The sequence below is a fragment of the Tenrec ecaudatus genome, chromosome 5, assembly GCF_050624435.1.
Source record: "Tenrec ecaudatus isolate mTenEca1 chromosome 5, mTenEca1.hap1, whole genome shotgun sequence".
Lineage (NCBI taxonomy): Eukaryota > Metazoa > Chordata > Mammalia > Afrosoricida > Tenrecidae > Tenrec > Tenrec ecaudatus.
Window position 1 is genome coordinate 87,756,146 of NC_134534.1, and position 19,529 is coordinate 87,775,674.

At 38.6% G+C, this 19,529-nt stretch overlaps 1 non-coding gene across 1 annotated transcript; it reads right to left on the minus strand.

Annotated features, from left to right (window-relative positions):
- Window positions 1-18,234: 18,234 nt before the first annotated feature.
- LOC142449384 (U1 spliceosomal RNA) lies at window positions 18,235-18,394 on the minus strand. The gene has a single exon (XR_012784576.1). It is a non-coding gene; the product is annotated as a U1 spliceosomal RNA (small nuclear RNA).
- Window positions 18,395-19,529: the final 1,135 nt, after the last annotated feature.

A 19,529-nucleotide genomic window follows, 5' to 3' on the forward strand; every position in this document is an offset into this window, starting at 1 on the left:
AGGCCCCCAAGGAGATGGATTGTCAGAGTGGCTGAAATAATGGAACAATTGTGAGGGTGGCTCAGGAGCAGACAGGTCCTTTGTGCATGAGGTACCTGTGGGCTGGAACTGACTTGATGGAACCTAAGAACTACAACGACAACATAATTTCATTATTGTCTTTGTTTGGAGATTACGTATGACAAGCTGATAGTGTGATTGACTGTGATGGGTTTTGTGTCTACTTGGTTGTATCTGTCTCTTCAGAAGTGTGACATTAAGGCCTTGTCCCATAAGGGGCAGGTCACACCCTGATGACATCTCTTTGCCTATGTGGTCTATTTCTCATCTATAAATAAATGGCTTGAGAATTGTCTCTGCCTCTCCTCTCCTTCCAATTGTCCTGGATCCTGAGTCCATGACATTGCCTGACCATTCTGAGAGTAACCCATGGCCTGACCATTCTGAGAGTAACCCATGGCCTGACCATTCTGAGAGTAACCCATGGCCTGCGTCTTGTTTGCCAATCCATCTCTGTCTTCACCAGTTTCTAATCTCCCAGCTTCCTAGCTTCCCAACCCCAGGCAGCAACATGAGTTAGGAAAAGCCTTCAGCATAATATCTGACAGCAAAAGAGCTTAATTGTAAACTATTTTCTCGATATAAACTCCTCTCTTTATGTATAAGTACTACTGGTTTTGCTTCTCCTAAGAACCTACCTAACTCCATGGTCAATGCATTGACTTTACATCCTTAGAGTCCAAGGTTAAAAATGAACCAAATAGTCAATCTTGCCCTTAAAATTCACTCCTTCAAATCCCACGAGCCAATTTTGTCAGTGATTTATGAACCCAGCTGTGGAAGTATCTGGGTCTGAAGAATGCAAGTCTCCCATGAGTCAGGAGTTTGAGGAGCACCGTGGGGATCCGCATCATATCAGGGGTCACAGAAGTGGGAGAGAACTTCCAACTATTCAGCTAAGACTCTCATACGATAATTTAACGCCTCCTGACAGCTTATCAGAGCCCTGGTGGTAGAGTAGTTCAACGTGAGGCAGCTAACCCCCAGGTCAGCAGCTAGAAACCACTGCCCATCTCCTCTGTACTCTGTGAAGAGATGCAGTCACAGAAACCCACAGCAACAGATCCATCCTGTCCTACAAGGTCATCGTGAGTTGGCATAGATTGGATGGCAGTGAATCTGGGTTGGGGGTTTGGATAGCTTATCTGCCATACTAGTTTATGCTTGATTATTTCTAATAAAAGATAATTCATTGCCTTATAAATGCCATGGTTCTTTGAGAAAACTAGACTTTAAGAAAGTTTTCAAAATATTGAACTGAGATGTTAATTCCCTTCTCTGAAGACAGGGAGAGTTTGTCTACTTTATTAGCATGTGGAATATTGCATGAATTGAATAGCTAGGGGGCCAGTAACTGGAGAAGGACATTGTGCTTGGTGAAGTAGAGAGGCAGTGAAAAAGAGGACGACTGACCAGATAAATTGACACATTTGTCAATTGGCTCAGACAAAAGAGCAATTGTGGGGACGGCACACGACTTCCTTGTTCATTGTGTTGTACTAGGGTGGTCATGAGTGAGAATGGACTCAGTGTCACCGAGTAATAACGATGACCAACAGGTAGAGGAACCTTGACGGTGCAGTGCTTTAGGTTTCAATGGCTAAATCAAAGGTTGCCCGTGAACACCAATGTGCACTTAAGGGGAAAAAAAAGAGAAACAAAACAAAAACCCTGGCAATCTGATTCTCTAAAAATTACAGCCTAAGAAACCCTATGGAGCAATTCTATTCTCTTTTTTTTTTTAATTACTTTGTTGGGGGCTCGTATAAATGCTATCACAATCCATACATCATCCATTGTGCCAAGCACATTTGTACATTTGTTGCCATCATCATTCTCAAAACAATTGCTTTCTACTTGAGCCCTAGGTATCAGCTCCCCATTTTCCCCTCCTTCCCCCACCCTCCCTCCCTCACAAACCCTTGATAATTTATAAATCATTATTTTTTCATGTCTTACACTTTCTGATGTCTCCCTTCATCAACTTTTCTGTTTTCTGTCCCCCAGGGAGAGTGTTATATGTAGATATTTGTGATTGGTTCCCCCACCTTACCCTTACCCTCCTGGTATCACTACTCTCATTATTGGTCCTGAGGTATTTATCTGTCCTGGATTTCCTGTGTTTCCAGCTCTTATCTGTACTAGTGTACATCATCTGGTCTAACTGAATTTATAAGGTAGAACTGGGATCATGATAGAGGGGGGGGACATTAAAGAACTAGAGGAAAGCTGTATGTTTCATCATTGCTGCACCCTGACTGGCTCATATCCTCCCTGTGACCCTTCTGTAAGGGGATGTCCAATTGCCTACAGATAGGCTTTGGGTCTCCACTCCCCCTCGTTCACAATGATATGATTTTTGTTCTTTGATGCCTGATACCTGATTTTAGCAATACCTCATGATCACACAGGCTGGTGTGCTTCTTCCATGTGGGCTTTATTGCTTCTCAGCTAGATGGCCACTTGTTTATAGCCGGGCACCATAATTTGCTTATGCACCTGCTTTGTTTTCAGCGATCATGTCTGGAAGGTAAGCATTATGGAATGAACAATTCTATTCTATTAAAAAGTCATTTAAGGTCACTGTTAAGGATTAAATTAACCCTCTCCAAAATTTGTATCAACTTTTGGAGGCCTTAATTTACACCAGTATGTAATTATCCTCTGTTTTGTGATCTGATGCAATGTTTGTGTATGCTTAAATCATAATCCTTATGACATTTATGAAGCAGAATTAGTGTCAGTTATATGAATGAGGCAAGACAGAACCTATAGGAGATTTAGTCAATCTCTTCAGAGATAAAAGACAAGAACACCATCAACAAGAAAAAACCCAAGTATAACACTTTTGGACCTCGTATAGCTTCATGAAGAACCTCTTAGACCCAAGGGAAGATTAATGTCAAGGCCTGTGGAGATCCCAAATAATGTTAGTTTCAGACATTGAAAGCTGACAAGGAGCTTTTCCCATAACTGACAAAGAGAGAATATCTTCTGCTAGAATTGCCACTCGGAATTTGGGCTCCTAGCCTCACACATTTGTATGTTCAAGTCATCATTCACTTGTGTTAGCAGCAGTAGGTACCTATGATCGGGAATTCACTTGGTGTCTCTCTACAACAGCAGTATGAACAGGTAGCCTAGGTGGGAGGAAGGGTCGGAGGGAGGGAGAGATGGATGGATGATGGATGGATGAACACAGAGATAGCTATCCAAAGAAATAATAGTGAAGAAATAGATACGACATCTTCCCTTTCCTAGACACTAATATTTTAATAATAGTAAGTATCATTTGGCAATTTCATCAGAATATATACCCACGCTGAGTTCACCGGTCAGTCAAAATTGCTATCACTATCACATGAATTACTGCTGGATAAATCACCCAAATTCTGCAATGTGTCTTTAAGGATCCAGCTCAGAACTTTACATTTGATGTTACTCTGGTCGAAATACAATATCAATCTGTTTGTAATTATTTGGATATACAGGCTTACAGAGTAACAAATTCAGCCTCCTGATAATTCCCCTCATACTTGTCACCTGTCAAAACCACCCAAAGGATTGATAAGGAAATGGACCTCTCCATTTACCACTTACACTGTAAGAGTTGTACACTGGAACAGATAGGAACTAGAAACAGAGAATGCAGGACAGATGACCCCTTCAGGACCAGTGGTGAGAGTGTTGATACCAGGAGGGTGGCAGGAGGGTGGGGTAGAAAGGGGGAACCAATGATAAGGATCTACATATAACCTCCACCCTGGTTGACAGACAACAGAAAAGTGGGTAAAGGGAGACATCGGATTGTGTAAGATATGATAAAATAATAATAATTTATAAATTATCAAGGATTCATCGGGAAGGGGGGGAGCAAGGAGTGAGGGAAAAAATGAGGAGCTGATACCAAGGGCTCAAGTAGAAAGCAAATGTTTTGAGAATGATGAGGGCAACAAATGTACAAATGTGCTTGACACAATGGATGTATATGTGGATTGTGGTAAGTGTTGTAAGAGCCCCCGATAAAATTATTTTTTAAAAGAGTTTCAATCTTGTCTTTAAAATGTTTATTCTTTACTTCATCATAATTGATCATGTTTCAAACTTACACTAAATCATGTCAAAGGAATAGGCAATCTCCATCCACGTGTGGAGAGGCAGTGCTTTATAAACAACCCTGGGGCAATTGATAAGATAGTAGAGAGATAGTGTTTTATTTTAACCTTTGCTTTCTGGTGGTCTTCTCATATTCCAACTCTTCTGCAGCCACAGAATATAAGGATTTCACAGCAGTGGGGTTTCTTTTCGTGTCCAGTTATGCATGGTTGCATAATGGGCTGCCTGTCACTTTGTAATTCTTTATAGGCAACAATGCACTAACGTTGTCATAGCAATGACACTAAACTCTGCAGAGCAAGCTCTGTAGTGATTTCACTCTACAATCTATCCAACAGAGAGTGGGGTTAAAATTTCAGGAAAATGAAAGTTTTAAGGTTTGTTTTTATGACTAGTTTATAGTTACTGCTTACTCAGACCACCTTAAGTTTTAATTAACTACTGTAAGTTATAGTGTTATTTAGAAATGCAACAAATGTCTCCTGTAAGCTGTACTTTATTATCATTTTTTAAGTTCTCCTGTTCATCTGTTAGAGGGATGTTGAAATTTGCTTTGAATTCTGGAGAGTTACTCACATGGAGCAATCAAACGTTTCGTTTCACTTTGCTGAAGACCAATTTCATAAGAGCTAAGAAAAAATTCAGCTCATTGTTCACATTTCTGTCTTCTATCCCACAGTATTTTAGAGCATCTGTGACACATTATAGTAAGAAAAAATGAGCCAAGAAAGGATTCTATAGAGAAGAGAAAAAATTCACTGTTTTTAATCTCGATTTGCTCTATTTTTCCCTTCAGAAACTATCTTTTTTACTTATCTTTAACTTCTTTCCTGTACCATACGCATGAAAATGATTCATTTTCTCCCCTGCTATTTTGTGTTTCACAGAAGGTTTGTCTGCATGGCACTGGGTGACATTGTTTCACAAAGAACTCAGTAAAATCTTTTTGCTATTCCCTCTTTTGTCGATATCTCTGAAACACTGTACAATTTTTTCATTCTTTTATTTTTTTTTAAATTTTAAAATTAGATTCCAGAAGTTTCAATTACTTATTCAGGAAAAAAAGCAGGTTCCCTGAGCAGGAGTAGAAGAGGAAAGTGTTGTGGAAGAGTGGCCATGGGGCTGTACAAATGCGGGAAAGAGACAAGGTAAGTGGAGGCAATGAGGTGAACAGAAATACACTGGTGGTAGATGATATCCCGGAGTCTTCAGGCGTCCATTCAACAACATGGTAGGTACCATACATTGTGCTATGGAAGAATAAATTCAAAAATGAGTAAAATGTGAATCCGAATACTGATGGTGTGGAAATGGGCTCTTTCACATGCCACTGATGCGAATAAAATAGAAAACTCTCTTTTAAAAACCATTTTGTTGGGCGTTAATACAGATATCGTATCACTCCATCGTTCCGTCACATCAAGCAGTATTGTACAATTGCTACCACAGCTTCAAAACATCATTTTCCTTCTTGAACTCCTTGACATCAGCTCCCTTTTACCACCTCCCCCACTGTACCCCTAAAACCCTTATTCTACTTGCTGGCCCGATAGGTTCATCAATCTTGTGTTTCATATACTGAAAAACATATAACAAAAATTCAAGAGGTGACATAACACATCTGAGATAAATCCCAGTATAAACAAACAAACGAAACATACAGAAAATCTTGAAAATCAGATCAGGCCAGGCATGCCTCAATGGGCGGATCAACTGACAAAGCTTGAACTGTGCAAGTCAAGAGGAACAACTCTGTCGTAGATACTTCAGCAGAACATACTATATACTTTGGGAAGTATATGTTGTTTTATTTCACTTTCTTTATGCTTATATGCTTATTATTTACAACATTGAAACAGAAGTCTACTTACAATACTCACAATCTCACCACCTCATGATAATCATTTTTAAATTTTTATATTATACTTCTAGCTTTTGAATGCCATTTTTAATAGCTGCTATACATTCAAATAAATGTAAAATGTGTTGCTAAATGTATACATGTACGTTTACATGCATGTACATGTATTTATACATGCTACATTTATATATGTACATTTTAAATTTCTGTGTTACTTCCCTTGATGTGATGCATTTTGTGCATTAACAAAAATATGACAAAAAGCATAATCCTGAAAGTTGCATAATTATCTACCATGTGGCATTCTATCTTAATTTTGTTACATTAAATGCTAATTGGTAATGAAATGGTTGTTCCAAGTTTTTCCATTTTGTAAATAATGTTTCTGTGAACATCTCTGAATTATTACTTAGAATATTTTCACCAAAGAGAACTAATATTTTTAGGTTATAAAAAAATAATGGATATCCATTTACTTTTCACATCAACTTTTTATGATAATCTAGCATTCTTTATTTTCAGTTTACAGTAGTTGTGCTGTGATTTACTCAATTTCAGGTCCACCTCCTCAACTAAATCCTTTGGGGATTTCAGTGCACTTACTCTTACTTCTTGCTATCAGTCACACAACCCTTTATTTTGCTCCTTCTTAACCACTTTCTCAATCTGTTCCTCTGAAGAATGAAATATTTCTAAATATTTTCTCAACAACCTGTGACAGTTCCTTCAACCTTGGCCAGACAGGATAAGCTTTCCTGGTGAGAACTAATGGAGCTCCCCTATGTTAAGCATTACATTATTTTAGACCAATTAATCCACACATATTATTCAACCCAGATGCCCTGTTCCATAGAAAAATATCCCCTGCAGTGAATCTGTGATTAATAAATTAAAGATTGGCAGGTTCCTTTCTTTAAGAGTTTTAGAACTCAGTTGTAAGGAAAGTGTTAAATTCACGCTTCCCAACACCTCAGGATGCAAGACCACATAATAGCATCACAAGTACATTTCTTCACCAGATCAACTTCCATTTGCATAGCGTGACAACCTGCACTACCCACTCCCCACTGCTGTGAAAATTCCAACTCACAATGAGTGACCCTAAACAACAGAGTAAGACTGCCGAACGCATTGTCATGGTGAAAAGTCTTTACCAGAGCAGAGTACCACTTTTCCCCCCAGGAGCAAAGATGGCTTTAATCACCAGGATTCCTCAAAGAACTCACATCCTCTCTTAAACTTCTCCAACTAATTAAGGGAGTACTCTTGGTTCTTTTTAGGTCTCTCAAGAGTGAAGTGACATTAAGGTAGCAGATGGACATTGGGTCTCCATTCACATAGTCCCTCAATGCAAGAACACTTTGTTCTATTAACTGGCATTCCATGGTGCACACTTTCCAGACACTATCGCTGAAGACAAAGCAGGTGCATAAGCAAAAGTGGTGAAGAAAGCAGATGGTGCCCGGCTATCAAAAGACATAGCATCTGAGGTCTTAAAGGCTTGAAAGTAAACAAGTGGTCATCTAGCTCAGAAGCAACAAAGCCCACATGGAAGAAGCACACTGGCTTATGTGACCACGAGGTGTTGAAGTGATCAGGTATCAGGAATCAAAGAACAAAAATTTATATCATTGTAAATGAGGTGAAGTGCAGATTGAGGAACCAAAGCCCATCTGTGGGCAACTGGACATCCCTTACAGAAGGGTCTCCTGGAGGAGATGAGTCAATCAGGGTTCAATGTAGCAATGATGAAACATACAACTTTCCTCTAGTTCTTAAATGCTTCCTTCCACTCCCAGCCCCCTACTATCATGATCCCAATTCTACCTTACAAATCCAGCTAGACTAGAGGATGTACACTGGTACAAATAGGAACCAGAAACATAGGGAATACAGGACAGATGATCCCCTCAGGACCAGTGGTGAGAGCGGAGATACCAGGAGGGTGGCAGGAGGGTGGGGCAGAAAGGGGGAACCAATTATAAGGATCTACATATAACCTCCACCCTGGGGGACAGACAACAGAAAAGTGGGTAAAGGGAGACATTGGATAGTGTAAGATATGATAAATTAATAATAATTTATAAATTATCAAGGATTCATTGGAATCCATTTTTGTAGGCCTTAGGTAAAAATCTCAGGTTCTGGGATGCAAGTCCATCCAAGGAAAACTCAAGGATCTGTCTTTAAATTTGCTCCTTTGATTAAGTTTTACCCCTTGATTTTCACCTCCCATAAATATTTTTTTCTTTGAACTTTCTAAACCCTTTGAGACTAGACAATTGAGGTGTTGGTCCAACATCTTTCCAAACTTTATCGTGTCTTACTCCTTAACATGTGCATACTTCAGACCACTTTGAAAAGTGTGTATCATAACTAATAAGTATATGTGATACATATTGTATATTTATATCAATAAATCAATCTAAATGGACAAATCAATAATGAAAAATAATTTAAATCATGTTTATAACATGTGCCTGGCACTATGTATTTGAAATTTCAGGCTTGTATAATGACTATGAGGGTAGATAACTTGCAAAAAGTCTTTTAAAAAAACAAAAAATACAGTTGTTACAATCAATCTTTGAAGATAGCACTGTTGTCTTCCTAGGTGGTAATCTAGGAAACAATGGTCTGTGAGTTCTGGAGATTGGGAATTCCTAGGTGATAGGCTGGGAAGACATCTTCAAAGATCAAAAGTCACCGGCATCTTGATGCCACATTCTTCTTTGTATAGTCCAGCTTACTCATTATTTGCTTATTATACAGATTGAATAGGTATGGTGAGACAACACAACCCTGATTCACACCTCTTCTGATTTTAAATTATGCAGTATTGCTTTATTCTTTTCACATAACCACCTCTTGCTCCATGTTCAAGTGCTGCATGACCACAGTGAAGCACTCTAGAATTCCCATTCTTCTCAAAGTTATTCACACTTTGTTATGATTCACAGTTGCATGCCTTGGCGTAGTCAACTAAGCACAAGGGCACATCTTTCTGGTATTCTCTACTTTGAGTCAAGATATCTGACATGAGCAATGATAACCCTTTTGTCCTCTTCTGAATCTGGCCTGCATCTGGCAGCTCCCTGCCAATGTACCGCTGTAACTATTTTTGGACAATCTTCAGAAATATTTTACTGGCATGTTCTTTTGGATCACTTTCTTTGTAATGGATACAAATATGGTTATCTTCCAGTCAATTGACCAAGTAGCTTTCCTGGCATAGACAAGTGAGTGCTTCCAGAGCTTTGTTAGCAATGCATCTTAATTACATTTTGATCAATTTCTGACAAATCATTCTTCAGTATCTTCATCACTGGTTTTTGTAGGTTTTATGCAAAAAAATGAATAATAATTGTATTGATTGAATTTCCTTGAAGGTGGAAAGGTGTAATCCTGTTACAGATGGCATTGTACTTCAAGATTGACTTGGCAATGTCCTTTTTGACGATGAATGCTACACCACTCCTCTCGGTTATGCTAATCATGTGATTTTCTGAGTCAAAGTGGCCAGTCCATGTCAGCTCACTGGGACCTAAGATACGGATCTTTATGCATTCCATTTCATTTTTGAGGACTTCCAATATTCTTAGATTCATATGTCACACATTCCAATTTTGGATCACTAGCATATTTTTGTAGTTGTTTCACCCTAACCTGAGTCATGCTCCATCAGTAAATGAAGATCCCCAAAGACCCACTCAAACAAGTTTTACCAAATGCATATCAGCCTGGTGGACTCCACTGTGAACAATTAGGTCCTTCTCAGTCACATTTCAAGTGCTCTCCAATACCAGGGTCCGTCCTCTGGCACTATATCAGACAGTGGTCTGTTTCCACTTACTAGGCCTTTGGTCGCTGACAATGCTTTGAAGTTAAGCGTAAGGTTTTTCAGCGACTACTTCCTCTGAGGTCGGTAACAAATTCCTTCTTCATTTTCTGTTCTTAGTCTTGAAACTCAGCTGAAATGTGTCCACTTTGGGTGACCCTGCTGGCATTTGAAATACCATTGCTGTGACATTGTTTCCAGCATCACAGCAACACACAAGCCACAAACTGACAGACAAGTAGTGGGAAGCACGGTTAAGGTGTGATATATCTGAAATCTTCATAGTACTATAAGGTGGGACTACATCACACACACACTTTGGACAGTGTGGTCTGTGTTCAATACATATGACTACTTTGGAAAAATTCTCTTTCTTACTCTGGATCTTGCATCTGACTTGTCTCCTTATGAACTCCAGTTTTTGGTTTATGAGCCAGAAGCCTTCCACCCTGTCTGATTCACAAGTTTCCACATCCTTGTGAGTCCATAGCCTGTCATCAGAACTGCCGATTTGGTTTCATCAATCACTAAACCATAAGGATGTGAAGAACCCGACAGAATGACATCTTATCCACAAGTTTAGGACTTTCCAGCCTCCACAACTGCGTGAGCCAGTGTCTTGACAGGTTTTGAGTTTTATGACCTATTTCAGCTAATTAGAAGCTTTAAATGAAGGAGTAGTAGCTGATATCAGATGCTACAGTGATACAATCATTTGGAAAAATTAGACATTTTAGATATCTTTAATCTCTACCTCATAGGGAACAACCTTGTACTAATTTTTCTAAAAGAAATTATGCATGCACTTTCTGAACTACAAGAAACACATCACTTTCTTTTATCTTTATTGTAAAATGAAGATATTTAAGGAGAAATGATCGCTGGTTGGTATATATTTATCCCAATAAATTCTTTTTATTGTGTGTTATCATCTAACTTATGGTCAGACAATTGCTCTAAAGAGGTATATTTGCAAGGCTTACCAAAAAAAAACTAGTTGTATGCATTTCATGCTTATATACCCTCCCCCCAAACACACACGACAGTAAATACATGGACACTATTGGTTCTGTCCTCGCAGGAATTGGCCACCACAGTAATGTTTGGAATTGCAAGTAGCTTAATGCTATTATGTAAAGGGTCCTAATTTAGCAATTGGTCTGAGATTATAATTGGCATATCTTCACTTAACCTTGTTTTGCTTTCTTATTTTTAATGTGGAAGAGATGAAACACCAGGCCTAGTTAGAAAAGTGAGTGGCTGTTCTCTTCTGGTGTTCAAAGGAGTCGCAAACACCCTTTAGTCCTAGTCCCTCTCAAGTCTAGTGCACATATTTCTGACCTACTTGTCAGCACTTTGACAACTTCCCCTGAGGATCTAGTCCACTGAAATTTTAAAAATAGTGTTATTGGCATGCACTTTGCATATTATACATTTAATCCTTTAATAATATTTATAAGATTTATGCAATCATCACAATTAATTTCAAATTTTCTTATCATATTCATTGTATTTAGCTCCCCACTTCCCCCTATTGACCCTGGCCATGCATCTAGGCAATTATCAATCCAGTTGCTGTTTCCATAAATATATCTATCCTCAATTTCATAGACATAAAATCACACAGAACACAAATATAAGGGAAGCAAACAACAATGACTAGACAAAACATACAAACACCTCAATCAAAAAGGTAAGGTCTTACTTTTGAACTTGTTTCTCATTGCTTCTCCGTGATCAACTTTACAATATTCTCTCTCTGAATGCAAAGCCATTCATATGCCTCAATTATGGTCAGAAAAGAGTCATTGGAAGATTAGTCCATGTGAGCACCCTGCAGTTTGATTTTGGACTTCAACTGTCATCCTTTGCCTTCTGAAAACCAGGTGTTCACAATTTAAGTGCTGATACTATTTCGTCCTTTGAATTTGGATTTTATTACTTAAGATCCTTGAATCCCACAAGCTGGTGTGCTTCTTCCGTGTGGACCTAGTTACTGTATACACTTGAGTATAAGCCAACCTGAATATCAGCCAAGGCACCTAATTTTACTACATTAAATATGTGCTGAAAAACTCGACTTATACATGAGTATATACGGTAACTTAATTGACTGCTTCTTTGAAGACAAGTTTTTAAAACCCCAGACACTATTCCCTGTGATAGCCAGACACCATCTTGTTCATTCACCACACTTTGCTTTAATATCCATATCGTCATGATCTCTTCATGTGAGCAAGCATCAAGCAGGGTTATGTCAGACGAACTAACTGTTCTTAGATTGGGACTAGAATTACGTCTGAGCCCAAAATCTGTTCATACATTACGGTATACATATATATATGTATATATGTATACATATATATACACATATACACACACACACCGATATACTTTAAAGACGCCATTATCATTTTAGGAAAGAAAACACTGTGAGTCATCCCCCTGAGGCATAAGGTAATTGTATTGATAATCTCATTAATTTAGCAAGTGGGATAGAAGTTAAAACACTGTTGAGAAAAGGAAATTGATACCAGTATTATCTGACTTCAGTCACAGTACATGAATGATTGCCGTGTACAGATTAAACTCTTAAGTGAATGAACACTATTCACACAAGAAAATGGACCTTGGTTATAAGGCAAAACTTTCAATAAAGTCACCAAGTTCACAACAGCAAATCCACGCCTACCAGAATATTATATGTCACACGAAAGCAAAGAGAACATTAATGTAGTAAATATATGCTAGTCCCAGGCCACCATTCACTGGGCACCCTAAAAGCAAGAGATGTGAACAAAAAAGCCCAATTGTGGATCACCAATTCCATAATCTTAGGACAACAGTCTTCTTGTTCTTCTCACACCAGCGAGTTTCAGCTCTAAATCCAAGGGAGTACATCAGTTCCTTAAATATGCTACAGGTGAGTTTGCGGTGAAGCCCAGTTCAATTAGTGAGGTTTCCCCATTGAATCCTTCAATGTGGCCTATGAATGATGTTATATGCCTCCAAAGTAGGCCGTCTAAAGTTCCAGTAGTTAAAAACACACAGCCTAAGTTACCAATGGCTGGATAGAAACTAGGTCAAAAGTTTCCAATTAAGAACATACTACTTTCTCTCCTAGGGTAATATATGCATGGTTAAGCGTTCCCTGCCCCCCACCAATGGGAGGTTGCTCTTCCTAGTTTATCCATCAACAGACATGCAATTGCCTTTCTGAGACATACATTCTCCCTCCAGCCCCCCCCCTTACCTCATCTTGATTTGAATTTCTCTCATCTCTCTTGTAGGCGTGTCTGTTGATTTCCAGCGATTTAAGCACAATGTTCAGTGCTCCAAATGAAGAAGGATGGTGAGACTTCGTCTTACAAACTTTGGGCATGTTGTCAGGAGAGACAAGGCCCTGGAGAAAGGCAACGTGCTTGGCAAAGTAAAAAGAGCAGTGAAAAAGAGCAAAATAGGATCAAACATGGGAACAATTGTGAGGATGGTGCTACAGCAGGCCGGGTTTCTTTCCGTTGTTCCTTAGGGTCGGAACCAGCTCAATGGCACCTACCAACAACTAGCACAAAGTCGCATCGCAGCAACCGAATGGTCTCTTCCCTCTCCCCTTAGCTTGAAAAACGGACCCGAGCTGAGGTACGGTCTCCTCTATTGAAGTGGTTTGTAAGGTGTGCACATAAAGGGGGTGATATATGGTTCATGGGCACTAGACACGCTCTCTACCTTACTTGACCTATGAGCACAAGCCTCCCGTGATCTTGGTGTGTATCTCCACTGTAGTGGACTCATACAGTATTTGTTATTCTGTGATTGACTAACTTCACTGAGCATAATGGCTTCCAAGTCTATTCATGTCATAAAGCGTTTCACCACTGCTGTTCAGGACTATATAGTATTCCATTGTGTGTATGTACCAGAGTTTCTTTAGCCAGTCTATTACTGATTGGCATTTGGACTGTTTCCATCCTCTTGCTATTGTGAATTGAGCCGGAGTGAACATAGGAGAGCATACATCTGTTTCTATTCGGTCTCTTACTTCTTGAGGTACATGCCCAGCAAAATTACTGTTGAGTAATGCAATATTTCTATCCCTACTTATTTTCCGTAGCACCATATTACTTTCCACAATGAATGTACATATTTAAAAGTCCCCAGTCATGCAAATCTCTCCCTATCCTCTCCAGCATTTGTTGATCCCTGTTGTTTTCAATTGGGCTATCTTTGTATGAGTAAGAGGATTGTTTTGATTTGTGTCTCCTGGAAGGAAAATAGTGGTGAAGATTTCCTCTTGTGTTTGGTAGGCATTTGAGTGCATTGCTTTGTGAAATGTCTATTTATGTCTCTTACCCATCTATTAATTGGATTTTTTATTGAGATGTTAGAAAACTTTGTAGCTTTTAGTAATTAGTCCATTATCTGTTGTGTCATTGCTGAAGAATTTTCTCTATCCATGGACTTTGCTTTTTTTACTTTGATGAAATCTTTTAAGATGCATATTTTATTTTTAATAGGTTCCAGTCATCTATTTTGCCATCCACTGCAATAGGGCACTTAACTTTGTTCCAGTTCATTCATTGATGATTTTTATAGCTTTTTTACTTACTTACAGGTCTGCAATCCATATTTTGTTTGTTTTTGCACATGGGGTAATATATACGTCTTGTTTCATACTTCAGATGGAGACCCCAGTTTTGTCAAAGAAAGTGTCCCTCACATTTAATGATTTTTAGTTCTTTGTCAAAAATCAGTTGCCTGTAAACAGATGATTTTATTTTTAGATTTTCCATCCTGTTCCACTGAGTTATGTGCCTATCAACGTACCAGTACCAGGCTATTTAAACAACTGTGTTTGTGTATTAGTTTGGGGGGTGGGTGGTGGAAGGCCTCTGCCTTTGTTCTTCCCTTTGAGAAGTGTTTTCCTATCCTGGGCCTATTATCTCTCCATATGAAATTAGTAATTAGTTTTTCCATTGTTTTTAAGAAAAGTGGTTGGTATTTGGATCAGCACTGTGTTGTGGTTGTAGATTGCTTTGGGTAGTATTAACATTTTCATAATATTGTCTTCTTATCCATGAACACAGGACATCCCTTCATTTGCATAGGTCTCTTTTGGCTTCTTGTAATAATGTTCTATAGTTTTCCATAGTAGGGAAGCTGTAGTACAGGTCTTTTGTTTCTTTGGTAATATTTATTCCTAGGCATTTCATCTTCTGTTTGGCTACTGTAAATGATACTTGAAGTCTGTACAGAGGTTTCTTAGCTGGTATATAGAAATACACTTGATGCCTGTTTGTTTATTTCATATCCTGCTACTTTATCAAATCCCTCGATTATTTCCGACAGTCTTGTTGTGGAGTCCTTGGGGCTCACTCTGTATAAAACTATTTCCTCTGCTAATAGGGAGAACATTACTTCTTTCCCCTATTGTATTTCCTTGATTTCTTCCTTGTATCAAATCATTTTAGCTAAGATTTCCAGCATGATGTTGAATAAGAGTGTTGATAAGGGACACTGTTGTCTAGTTCCTGTTTTCAGGGGAAATGCTTTCAGTTTTTTTTCCCATGTGTGTGATATCAGCCACTGGTTTTCATATATGACATTTATTTTGGTACTATGCCTCCTTTTCATACTTTATTGAGTGTTTTTATTAGAAATGTGTATTGGATATTATCACATGCTTTTCTGCATCCCTTGATAAGATCATGTGGTTCTTATCCATCATATTGTTTGCATGGTTGATTACATTGATTGTTTTTTGAATGATGAACCATCCTGCCCTTGCACCTTGGTATGAATCCCACTTGGTCATGATGATTTTTCTTTTATGTAGTTGGATTAGCCAGAAGTTTGTTGAAAATATTTTGCATCTCTGTTCATGAGGAACATTTGTGTGTAGTTCTCTGCCTTTGTAGGCTCTTTGCCTGTGTTTTTAGTATAGGATGATGCTTGCTGCATGGAATGAGCTCTGTCCCTTTCCATAATCTAGCAGAGTGTATGCAGAATTGTGAACAGCTCTTTCCTTAATGATTGGTAGAATTCTCCCGTGAAGCCATCTGGTCTTGGACTTTATCTTGCGTGGAAATTTCTTAATGAAATATCTCTATTAATTCTTTTGATATGGGTCTGTTGAGGATTTCTATATCGGCCTGCATTAATTTGGTAAATAGTGTATTTATAGGTATTGGTCCAGTTCTGCTAAGTTGTCAAAGTTGTTAGATTACTGTCTTTTGTAATCCTCTCTTATTTTTATTTGACATTGATTTGTTGTCATATCACTCTTCTTATCTCTAATTCTAGATATTAGCAATTTTGTTAATCCTTTCATTTAAAAAAATTTCTTGTCTTGTTGGATTTTTCCATTGTTTTTCTGTTTTCCAGTTTGCTTCCACTCTAATCTTTATTATTTCTTTTCTTCTGTTATTGGAGGTGTATGTTGCCAAACTTGTTCTACTTGTTAGAGGTGTTAAGTTATGAATTTTGGATTTATCCTCTTTTCATATCTGTACAGATTCCTGTGAATTTCCTTCTGTAACTGCTTTTGTTGTGTCCCAAAAATTTTGGTGTGATGTGTTATTCTCATTTGTTTCTAGAAAAATTTTTATTTCATCCCTTATTTGATCTATTAACCAGTCACTTTTAAATAATAAGTTATTCAGCCTCTATGTGTTTATATTTATGAGCATGTTTTTTCCATTGTTGGTTTCAAGTTCTTTAGCATTGTGATCAAAGAAACTAGGTTGTAGATCTAACTGTGTTTTCTTTTAATTTGTTAAGGCTTGATTTGTAACCTAACATGTGATGTAATTTAGAGTATTGTGATAGGTAGGTTTATTGTACCAGCCTGGCCAATAGGAACATTTGGGATGAATAAGGTTGCAGTTTGGAGGGCAAAGAGATAAATGGCTTGGTAAAGCCCACCCTTCTCTTTCTCTTGCTCTACGGGCATCAGACCAGTGTTCAGCTGCTTTAGCTCATTCTCTGTCTCAACTTGTGAGCTACACTACCTGTGGAACAGCCAGCCCGTAAATCGTGTTGCTAGAGCTTGGGGTTTCTTCCAGGCCTGCTTCAACATACTGCTGGTGTATATATCGCTTGAACTTGAGGCTGTAGGAGCCTGTCATGTTGACTTGCTTGAGTTCAGTATCCAATCCGGGCTTGCTTCGCTAAGCTCCTGAGCTGCTGGTTGTTGGTGACCTGCCCTGCTGCTTGCTGCTTGTGGCCAGACTCTCTGCCTTATCATAAGGAAGATTCAGCTGTCTACTTCTTTGACCTTGTACCCCGCAGCCCTTGTGAGTTGAAGGACTTCCAGTATATTAATTGTTCCACAGAAGTGAGTTGAACTGAGCCCTCTGTACTACTGTGTGGACTAATTAGCTGTTATATTCCTTCATGATGTAGAAATCTATCTATCTATCTATCTATCTATCTATCTATCTATCCATCTATCTATCTAATCATAGGTGTCCTGGTTTTGTTTTTCTAGAGAACCTTGCTTAACACAGGTATGAACTGTGTGCACTGGAGAAGAATGTTTACCATGCTGTTGCATGGAGTGGTCTCTGTATGTCTAAAATGTTGAGTTGATTGATGGTGTTGTTTAGCTCTTCTATTTTTAAATGATATTTTTCCTTGAGAGTGATGTGTTGAAATATCTTATTATTTTTGTCAAGCTGTTTATGTCTATTTTCAATTCTGTGAGCATTTAATTGGTATCTTATATTGGTTGTATATAAATTTAGATGTTACTTGTGTGTTCCTTTATTATTTCGTGTCCATTCTTGTCTCGCATGCTATTTTCTTTGAAGTCTATTTTATTCAGAAATAAATATTGCCACTTCTGCCTTTTTCTAGTTGCCACTGCCTTGGTTGATTTTTCACCATCCTTTCATTTCAGTCTTTTTTTATCTTCCAATTCCAGTGTGTCTCTTGTTTGCAGCTTGTTTGCTAGTACAATCTGCTGCTCTCTAGCTTTTGATTGATGCACTTTAGTAATTGACATTCATTAGTGATATATACAGATGTGTTGCTTTCAGTTTTCTTTGTTTATGTTTGGTTTCTTCCCCAAGCGCCTCCCCTCTTTTTTTTTTTTGGTGAGTTTTTTACCTGCCTTTGTTCCTCCTCTATTTCTGTGTTGTTCTGAGTGCTGCTTTCATTGTATTGGTTTCTGAGTGATGTAGCCCTCTATGATGCACTCAGGTGTGTCTGCTGTTGTTATTAATTCTCCCTTAATAGTTATCCAGATCATAATTTTTGTAATGTTGGTCTTGTTTTTACAAATTCGTTTCTTTTTCTGGAAATACCTTTATTTCACCTTCATGTTTGTTGTATATATATTTTTTTCTTTCTTTCTTTTTAATTTAGAGTGCAAATGCAGTTCCCGACTACCACAAGGTATGGAATCTACTTTCCCACATTTGGGGTTGGGCAGGGGTCAGTACATCCGGAATGCAATGGATAAGCCTCGCCCTGGGAAAACCACCTTTATGATCACGGTATCTCCCCTACTAGGTAGATATGTACCATATATACTCGTGTATAAGCCGAGTTTTTTCAGCACAAAAAAATGTGCTGAAAACTGGGGTTCAGCTTATACATGGGTCAGTGGTACCCCAGCGAGGTGTAACATCTCGCTGCCGCCGCCCACCCCCCCACAGGTAACGGGAAGAGCGCCCATTATCTCGCGGGTGATTGCCATTTCTCCACTGTTCATTCAAAGTCCCGCTGACACTGCAGGGCTTTGAATGTTTGTTTACTCACATCTAACCAATCAGAGCCGTCCTATGATGTGTATCTTTGAATAAGCCTTTTAAAGACCATGTGGCATGAATGGATGTCATCTGGTCAAGCCCGACTAACAAAAGGAGGAAATCTCATGAAGCCTGACATAGAGTTAATAGCAAAGTGGATTCGAGATGCATGGGGAAACATTCCAGAAGACATGGTGCAGCGTGCCTTCCAGAAATGTAGTATTAGTAATGCTATGGATGGCAGTGAAGACTGCGCTTTGTATGAAAATGACAGCAGTGATGGTGATGACGGCGATCTCAGTGAGGATAGCGTCTATGATGACCTCCCACCAGCTGAAGCTCTGCACTGGGATACGGATGATGATGAGGAATCCAGTTTTGAAGGATTTTAAGTCTTTACATTTTAGCTTGGTTGCTGATTGAGCTCAGGGAATAGTACTCTTCAGGTATCATTGTTGATACCTTACTGTTTTGCTGAACCTTTTTTCCACTTACTGTGCTGGTTTACTAATGGTAAATGACTTCTTGTCCTTTTATTTTTATTTCTTATTAAAAATAAATATTTAAATACATTCCCCCACTTATGTCTCAATTTTTAGTAATTTTATTTTCATTGGTTTTGATGATTGACACTCACCAATAGCTTCTGCATTTTTCACGCCAGGCTTATACTTGAGTCAATCAGTTTTTCTGGTTTCTCAGGTAATAATTAGGTACCTCAGCTTATACTCGGGTTGGCTTATATTTGAGTATATACGATATATACAATTCTTGGTTGGTCATATTTTTCCTCTCTGGATTTTATATAAGTCACTCCACTGTGTTCTTGCCTGGATAGTTTCTGCTGAGAAGCCTGAGCTTAACCTTAATTGTATTCCTGTGGAGGTGACTCTTCCTTTACTTC